Consider the following 7,505-nt stretch of genomic DNA (forward strand, 5'->3'; position numbering starts at 1 on the left):
CATGCAGGTAGACCAGCCAGGAGGGAGTTACAGTATAGTCTAGGCGTGAGATGACGAGAGCCTGGACCAGAAGTTGTGTCGCTTTCTGGGTCAGGAGGGGACGTATCCTCCTGATCTTGTAAAGAGTGTATCTGCAGCAGCGGGTTGTAGCAGCGATGTTTGCTGTGAAGGACATTTTGTTTTATAGGGTCACGCCCAGATTCCTTGCAGTCGGGGAAACAACAGAGGGGCTGATGTTGATTGTTAGGTCAAGAGTGGGACAATCTTTTCCCGGGAGGTAAAGCAGCTCAGTCTTGTCAAGGTTGAGCTTGAGGTGGTGAGCAGACATCCACCGAGAGATGTCTGCTAGACAAGCATATATGCGTGCTAGGACCTGGGTCTCTGAGCGGGGAAAGGACAGAATTAATTGGGTGTTGTTGTAATAGATATGACAAGTCATGGTTGATGACCTTCCGGGTCTGTCCAGCAGAGGGCGCTTGTAGCTTGCCACGAGTGCATAATACATTGGATTTGAAGCACACTAAAAACGTCTCTGTTTCCTTGTCTGATATTTCCCCCAAATTAGGTGAGTTAATCCGTGATAAATGTTATATATGTAGACTGTCTGTGTGTAATATTAATGTGAAAAGCACACTGTTGGCGTGATAGTTGTTAGAGGGTATTTTTGGAGGGTTTTTCTGGGTTCTGTAATTGTTGTAGTCCCTGAAACGGCTCACAAAAAAGATAACAACACGAGAACAAAGACAGGAAAAATGAAGAATGGAGGAGCCAGCTCACATCAGCTGATAACGTGGACTGACAAACATCAGCAGATACTGGAACAATTGATTGACTGTCTGATTGAGCCACCAGTACTTGGATTCCCAGACTTCAACAAACCTTTTATCTTGCACACGGATGCGTCAAACCAAGGTTTAGGTGCAGTGTTGTATCAAGAACAGGGGTGGAAGCTATGTCTACCTGATCAGCTCACCTTGCACTGTGTTCACGGATAACAATCCCCTTATCTATGTGTTGTCAACAGCCAAACTCAACGCCACAGGATATAGGTGGGTCGCTGAGCTAGCAGATTTCCATCTTGCCCTCAGATATCGTCCGGGCAGAGAAAATAGTGATGCTGATGGCCTTTCAAGAATGCCTTGTGACATTGAAACGATGATGCAAGAATGTATAGAGGAAATGTTGTCTCCTTCCATCGAAGCTACAGTGCAAGGAGTGGAAGCAACACAGTGTGGTCCGTGATGGCTATTGAGTCTGAGTCAGATGAGAGAACACCGACACCTCTTCCAAAGTCAACCGTATGTCAAGCTCAACAGGATGATCAAAACATTGGCCCTGTGATACAATCCAAACAGCTAGGTAAGAGGCCTGCAGGACAAGAGCTGAAATCATTCAATGCTCAGAGTAAATGCTTACTCCGCGACTGGGAAAAACTCGGCCTTGATGAAGATGGCATACTTCACAGAAAGACTGCTTTCAGGACACAACTGGTCCTACCAGAAAAGTACAAAAAAACTGTTCTGAGACAACTCCACGATGAAATGGGGCATCACGGTGTGGAACACACAACATCACTTGTTCGAGACCGTTTCTTCTGGCCACATATGCAGCAGGAAATAGAGCACTACGTGTCTCAGAGCTGTGCTTGCCTCAAACAGAAGAAGCCCTACAGAGAGACAAGAGCTCCTCTCACCTCCATTGTCACCACACAGCCATTCAAATTGGTATCAATTGACTTTCTGCATTTAGATAAATGTAAGGGTGGATATGAATACATCTTGGTAATAGTCGATCATTACACACGCTTTGCACAAGCCTACGCCACAATGTCAAAATCCGCCAAGACAGTGGCAGATAAGGTGTTCAATGATTATGCACTGAAGTTCGGATTTCCTCGGAGAATCCACCACGATCAGGGAGGTGCACAGCTGAAGAAAAACTGTGGAGTGATGGGCTCAAGAACCACGCCCTACCACCCGGAAGGGAATGGTCAAGTTGAAAGGTTCAACAGAACGCCGCTGCAAATGCTAAAGACGCTTCCTGAAAGGCAGAAGTCAAATTGGAAAGAGTCACTGCCTAAGCTCATTTATGCATACAACAGCACTCACTGTGATGTTACAGGCTTCTCCCCATTCTATCTCCTGTTTGGGAGGTCACCAAGACTGCCTGTTGACTTATTGTTTGGCTTGACCCCTGAGACAGGAAATGCAGACCATCAAGAGTATATGAGAAAATGGAAACAACAGATGCAAGAGGCATATGAGATCACAGCAGAAAATGCAAAGAAATGTGCTGAGAGGAGCAAGCGAACCTACGACAGCCAAGTAAGGAGTTCTGTACTACACAAGGGTGATCGTGTCCTGGCAGGTAAACTTCGGAGCCACTGGGAAGATTGTATCCACAAAGTCATCCGTCAGGTTGGGAAAGACATGCCCATCTATGAAGTTCTCCCGGAGCAAGGGAAGGGTAGAGGAAGCCGGATACTACACCGGAATCTCCTGTTGCCATGTGACCATCTGCCCTTAGAGATACAGCTACAACCTGCAAAGTCAAAAAGATAAATTACAACTAGAACAAGTAGGGATAGAGAACAACCACATCAGGACGACGATGGAAGTGACAGCGATGATGACTGTGAATATTATCAAATGCCCAGGGTCCAACCTCTGCCTGTAATGCAGCCTCAGGTAAATACCCACAGAGAGGATCCCGAAGTGGAAAGAAACCTCCCAGGATGTAGAGCATCAGCAACAAGGCATACCCCGGCTACAAGAGGCTCAGGGCAGAGGTGATGTTCTGAATGAGGAGGACATGTCAGGCCAAGGGGCTCAAGAGGAGATTGCTTTGGGAGAGAGAACAACGGCACCACTTTCACCTGTTCAAAATGAAGATAACAATGACACTGACATTGGATTCCAGCGACCTGTGAGAGACAGACGACCTACGACATTCTTCACATATGATCAGCTATCCAGTTTGTTGCAGTGCTGCTAACATCGTATACTGGTACCCGCAACTGCCCTATGCTACAGTGCCAGCCATAAGTACATGGATGACTCCGGTATAGCAGTTTTTTACACACACACACACACACACACACACACACACACACACACACACACACACACACACACACACACACACACACACACACACACACACACACACACACACACACACACACACACACACACACACACACACACACCAGACATACTCATGGACTTTTGAAGAAGCTGAGTGATCTTCTGACACCTATGGACTGAGGAAGGAAAGCTTGGTAGACACACAACCACACACAATGATGAACTTTTGAAGAAGTAGAGTGCTCACACACACAACATACATTCATGGACTGTTAAAAAAAAACGGAGAGTTTATGAACATATGTTTGTCATACAATGATGGACTTTCTACTAAGCCAGGGACTTAAATGTGTAAATTGAGTGTGTACACTTTTGCCAAACTGAGCAGTGAGCGTGGTATGTGTTTAATAAATGTTTATAGATGTTGCTGACATGTAGGCCTAATATTGTGGATAATAATGTCGGGACGACATCTGTTTTGAAGGGGAGTGTGTAATAGATATGACAAGTCATGGTGGATGACCTTCCGGGTCTGTCCAGCAGAGGGCGCTTGGGCCCAGCTGTGCCCCCCCAGCTGTAGCTACATGTGTGTGTATTTCGCAGGTTTCTAAATGTTTTGTGCGTGTGTGTTTATCTTGACAAGGAGGTTTAATAACTGTGTGCTACACAAAACGTGCAGTCGGTTTCATTTTCATCGCCGTTTGTAGTAGAGTTAGCAGGGTATTTTTATTTTAACTCTCGTCCCAAATTGGTCCCAAAATTATTATTATTATTATTTTATTTTTTTATCCTCCCCGACACTATTTTGTTCGGCCCCGGGACGACAGGACGTCCTTAAGCTCGAGCCCTGCCTGTAGGTGCAGTCTTTGAGGTATGAGGTGAGGAGGGAAAGTGCAGAGCCTGAGACTGCAAGTTCTTGGAGAGTGAAGGAGGATCTGATGATTCACCGTGTCGAATGCAGCAGACAGGTCCAGAAGGATGATGACAGAGGAGAGGGAGGCTGCAGTTCCTCAGAGACAGCGAGGAGAGCAGTTTCTGTGGAGTGACCTGCCTTGAAACCAGACTGGTGCGGATCCAGAAGGTTGTTCTGATGGAGATAACACGAGAGTTGTTTAAAGACAGCGCGTTCAAGTGTTTTAGACAGGAACGGGAGGAGAGAGACAGGCCTGTAGTTTATAACATCAGACGAGTTGAGAGTGGGTTTCTTTAGGAGAAGGTTTACTCTTGCCTCCTTGAGACTGTTTGGAAAGTGACCAGAAGCACCACAAACAGGTAAAGGGGAAAAAACATTGAATGTATTGCAAGAGATCATTCAAAAAGTGTGTTAAAATACGTTGAGCGAATGTGGCCATGGTCGCTAATTTAGAAGGCCCATTACTTTAGGTAGCAACAAATTCTCATGTATAATTTACAAAATGAACATCATGTTGTTGTGAAGAGGACTTACTACTAACAATTAAGACCATGAACTCATAAGTAAAATGCTTACCTTGGCAATCAACCAATATAGAAGTAAGGTCATTTTTTAATAGACTTCTATACAATCGGACTTCTTGTGTTGTGTAAGTTTAAGACAAGTCCAAATTGGCTTCACTTATCAGAACTTTGCCTAAATACAGCTTCAGACTCTTCAGACTGTTAGTTTTGATAAAATCATCTTGAAGAGTGAAAACCTAGAAAGTGTGAACAAAATGTTCCATGCTGCTCTTGCAGCTTACTTATTTTCCAATCAGGGATTCCCAACGCCTTTCAAGTCATGGGATTGCCTAAAGCCAGCAGCTGTACTCTTTTGTGTTGAGAAGGGTTGAAGTTAATAGAGCAGCAGGACCCTAACCACAACCCTCTCTATCACACTCATCTCGATCCAAGCTGTTCTTTACCATGGTGTCAGATTAATCACTATAGAACGAGAGGTTAGGCGGGTTATGTGTGAGAGGAGGAGAGATGAAGAAAATAAGAGAGAGGATGCTGTGGATGAATCGACAGAGTATAGGGGGCATTCGGGAGGGAAAGTAACAGATGGACTTGTGAGGATTAGAGACATCTGGGTGGGTTTCTGGTGCAAACTGGACCAAGACGGAACAGGGAGTGATGAGGGAGCGCAGAGGAAAGGTGAAGGAAACCGAATCCCTGTTCGAGAAGAGGGGAACTAAAGGAGTCTCAAACACAGTGAGTCCAGATACATTTGTGTGTTTTCTTTTGGTTGCACAAGTGTGAACTTAATCAAAAGTTGAGCTTGGACAGCAGCTGGATTTTTATAATCGCATGCATGTAGGGAGAGATTTCAGTTTAGCATGATGAAGTATTCACTGTGAATCGCTAGCTGTTTTAAAGTGGAGAATATATTTGTGCTTTTGATGTCTCTGTAACTCATCCAAAACAGTGTGAGACAACCAAAACGTATTCCTAAAATCACTAAGAATGTTCTATTTGCTAGGATAGTAAAGTGGGCGTGCATTGGTGCATCTGCTGTTGATACCAGGTGTGAGGAAACATTAAGTCTCCACATGTTTGTAAGGTTCAAGCAGAGCAATAAAAGCCTTTACTGTACGGATAATAGTTTCACACCCGGAGATGATTTGATGGAACAAATTGACGCATGGTTAACCGTACCATTTATGATTTAAATGGTACAGCATTGTATCAGATGAAGTCTATGTGAGCGGTAAAAAGAGAGGAGAATTACTTTCTTTATTCAACTTTTATCATCCCAGAGTGGAAATTAAAATGTCGTCTGCCAATAGTAAATCAAAACATTTCTTTTAGGTTAATTCTCTTTGTCCTGGTTACTCGTTACACACTCATGCTGTGTTTAATTCTAGTTTGCCAAGATCTCAAAAATGTCAGGCAAGTTACTGGAGTTAAAGCTAATGAGTAAAATGGCGAAAAGTGTATGTTAGCGGTTTGTTTAAACTAATCTGCAGGTATACCTCAAATTGCACTGCATGATAACAGGAAAGCTGAACCATATTGGACATGTTGGCCAAACACTGTTCAGAAAACCTATTAAAGAGGGTCATTTTCAACTTGTTGATTGAAAATCAAGTTGTATACACTGCCATGTACCTTTTGTATAACCTAGTTTGACAAGGTGCAGAATATAGGCCTTTAGACACCCACTCTGTTTAGTGCTATTGCTTTGCAAACCAACATTTTTTTGTCATGAATACTTTTGCACAGAACGCGGATACTATGTGGCAAGAATGCGTAGTTGTTTTTATAATAAGGGCGATTCTTTTTTAGCATCAGCGGAGTGAAAGGATTTCATTATTTTGCATTTCCCAGTGTTTATTTGTATAAAGAAGAAGAAGGACAGAGATAATATTTAATTCCTAGGCATTGTTACTTAGCCTAAGCTGTTACCTAAATCAAAAAATAAGACTGTGATTAAATAATCCTTTGAAAAACAACCCAAAAAAATACAAAAATAAGTATTGAAGGTTTTTAGTGTATCAACATACAATAATAACAAGAGTGTATTGGCAAGAGACTTGAACAAAGACTTTCATCAAAGGCATGACTCAATTGTTTATCTCTTAATCCAGATGTTTTGCCTCTGTCTCCTTTTTAGGTTGTCGTCGAGGCAAAGACAGCATGAGAGACAGTTTTAGATTAATACCATCTACCTAACCCTGCAAGATTACAACAGATTACCAGGCCCGGGAGTAGGCCTGAGAAACCGGACTAATCACTCCATTGTGAGCTCAATCCATCCTGAAGAGGTGGAGGAACAGGTTGGAGAAAGGGATGTTCCCTGAGAGCACAACATATAAGTCGCAATATCCTAATGACGAGATTTAGACGTTTATCTGAGAGGAGTACAAGTCTTAAAAACTCTGGGTCAAGATGGCTGAGGACACCTGGGGTCGAGTCGCAGCTCAATGAGAAGAAATGTGTGGAGTCAAACGTGGCGCATGGCTCGTGCCGTAACATCAAGCAAGACAGAAAGTCTCTTACTTGAATCTAATGATCTTTTTCCTACTTGTTTCTCCACCTGAATCTGAAGCAAGAGGAGAGCTGGAGTTCCCGGTGTCAACTCTGGCCTACACATCTGTCTCTTTCTCTTTCTTACTCGCTGGAAGTGATTAAATCCCAACTCTCCACTGTCCTCTGACCTGCGCTCATCGACTGTTCCTCAAGCCCCCTTCCCTTCCTCCATCTCTCCAGCCGACCTCTGGCTTTTTAACCACAATCATCCCTAATCCTCCATGAATCAATCTCAATCGCCACACTTTAAATTAACTGGTCACTGTGGTGTCACAGGATTCCCCTCGCTCCTCTCATCCTGATTGGTCCACAGAAGCTCTTAGGCTCTTCAAACCATTTTTGAACGAAGATACATTTTCTAAGTGAAGTCGAAGCACTCCCTGGCCCTTAATTCTTTCTACATAAGGTCCTTTGTTAAATTGAGAAGCAACA

Source organism: Pseudochaenichthys georgianus, chromosome 11 (assembly GCF_902827115.2).
Source record: "Pseudochaenichthys georgianus chromosome 11, fPseGeo1.2, whole genome shotgun sequence".
NCBI classification, from domain to species: Eukaryota; Metazoa; Chordata; class Actinopteri; order Perciformes; family Channichthyidae; genus Pseudochaenichthys; species Pseudochaenichthys georgianus.